The sequence below is a fragment of the Montipora capricornis genome, chromosome 2, assembly GCF_036669925.1.
Source record: "Montipora capricornis isolate CH-2021 chromosome 2, ASM3666992v2, whole genome shotgun sequence".
Lineage (NCBI taxonomy): Eukaryota > Metazoa > Cnidaria > Anthozoa > Scleractinia > Acroporidae > Montipora > Montipora capricornis.
The window spans coordinates 32967371-32969650 of NC_090884.1; the positions used below are offsets into that span (position 1 = coordinate 32967371).

The 2280-nt window shown below is 43.7% G+C and overlaps 1 pseudogene; it reads right to left on the minus strand.

Annotated features, from left to right (window-relative positions):
* LOC138037174 (uncharacterized) overlaps positions 1-1261 on the minus strand; it is a 2700-nt pseudogene extending 1439 nt beyond the window's left edge.
* Between the last annotated feature and the right edge of the window lie 1019 nt (positions 1262-2280).

A 2280-nucleotide genomic window follows, 5' to 3' on the forward strand; every position in this document is an offset into this window, starting at 1 on the left:
GTGGTGTATTGTACATAATATAACGCTTAATACGCTTTCTACTTGACTTCCTTTTTTTGAACATTTTAATGATTTTCTTTAATCGCAATCTCGATGGTTCTCTGTCACGGCAGGCATATTTACAAGTAAACTTTGTCTTACTTCTTGACCGTTTGGATACTTCTTCATCTCCATTCCTACCAGTATTTAAGCTTGAATCAGTACACAGGTCTTTAGAGCAATGTTTGTTGTCCTGGGTGGCCACATAAGTTCTTTGGTGTCGCGTGATCTCGTCAATTCTGCCCATGTTTGTCCTGTTTTCAGTGGCCGTTTCGCTCATTAAGAAGTGTTCGTTTCGCTCATATAAGTTCGTCATGGCCGACAAATAAGACAAATTCTCATCAAAGCCTAGCACATTAGCATGAGATTTACTCATTTTCGGGTCACTCTCCAGCAAGCTGGAATTTATATACCCCCCGTGAGCTTGAAAGGTCGAAGAGCAAACGCTCATCTCCTCGTCATGTTTAACGCCTAGGCGAGTCAAAGGCTCCTGAAATTCAGTCTTCAAGTTGACCATAGTACTACAGTCAACTCCACTTCAATTTAGGGAGACGCTTGGTATTAATGGTTGTGTAAAAGCTACAAAATCACCCCAATGCAATGCACCATCAATACGGGCTGCCACGATGCATGCACTCACGCGTACGCTTATTGCGCGGTTGCTATTTCAATATGGCGATGGGCTCGGGCTGCGCGGTTACTATTCCAACATGGCCTCGGGTTCGGGCAGTCTCGTTTGGGCCGACTAATTACGAACAGTGTCTACACCTGAGTGAGTGAGTGACACATTTGCATATCGGAGTCCCCGCAAGAAACCCGTTTCTACGCTTCGCGTATCCACGAGTTTAAAAACAAGGGATTGTTTTGACAATGGGAGGCTTGACTTCGCGCGATTTCAGACGCTGCTTAATCTTGTGGCTAACAAATATGGGCTGGAGTTCACTTGAATTTTCTGGCTCAGATCTTTAAGTTGTGTTCTTACAATTCCGGCTGAAGACTGGTCCTTAAATGGCAGAACAACGGGAACCGCTTTTAATTCGTTGTTAACAGCTGGTAGCTCGAGAACAGGTTGATCAGAAGCTTTGACTGCGATAAAGCGTGAGATGGTGGAATTAATTAACCTGTCTGGATAACTAAGGCGAGAAAACACCATTTTGAGCCGATCACATTCATCGGAAAAGTATGACCAGTTGGATGAGACGCGGAAGGCACGATCAAGCATAGTTTTCAATAAGCCGCGCTTGTAGCGATCATCAACATGGCTCTTGTTTGTTAATGCAGCAAAAGGCCAGTGTTGGTAGGTTTGACGTATACTTTGGTTAGGATGATTTGTGTAGATTTGTTAAGGAGCTATGTGCCAAGTATAACCGAAGGGTGGCAGTGGTTAAGAGTCTCGAGGAATTTATTAGCTGGCGCTATATTTGGCACAATAGTCCACGTATCTCTTGTAGTATGTGGGCATCTTGCCTTCGCGCTCGAGAGTTTCTTCTATGCTGCACATAAAAACGTTGGCCATTAAGGGTCCGAGCGCGGAGCCCATAGCGACACCATCTGTCTGCTCGTAGAGTTGACCGTTGAACAGAAAAAGTTGGTCCTTCGTTGCGCCTCTTAGGAGATCAACCAGGTCTTGCTTACAGAGGTTGAGGCCGTGCGTTACATTGAACCAATCATTCATGAAAGCTTTATCGGCAAGAATATGTATTGTCTCTTCTAGTGTTACATTGGTGAATAATGAAGAGACATCGAAAGAAACGAGCATATCCCCACTATTGATTGTCAGTCCGTGGACTTCATCGACGAACTCAAAGGTATCAGTAATTGTGTATTGGTTGATAGAAAGAGGTTTGAGCCTTGTCGTCTAGCCATTTCTCCAGAGCAAAGTTGTACGTGTTAGTAGCGGACAAAAATGGTAGCATGGCTAGTTGTTGCTTATGTGTTTTTGGCAATCCGTAAAGGTGTGCTAACCTGGAACCCGATTCGTGAACAGAGTCTACAACCTCAGCAGGGAGGATTCGGCGAACAAGTGATTCTAGAATGTCAATCATTCTCGTAACTTGGGCTGTTCAAAACAGGAGTGACGCCAATGGTACGAACTTTGTGTTCACAACAAGTCCTTAAAAATCAATTTTGCAGTTTGATTAAAGTGTGTAGTATAAAATTCAACTTTTTTAGCTGAAATAAAACAACTGGATATTCTCGACCTTTATTGTTCCGGTTCCGGATCCAGTTCTGTTTCCTGAC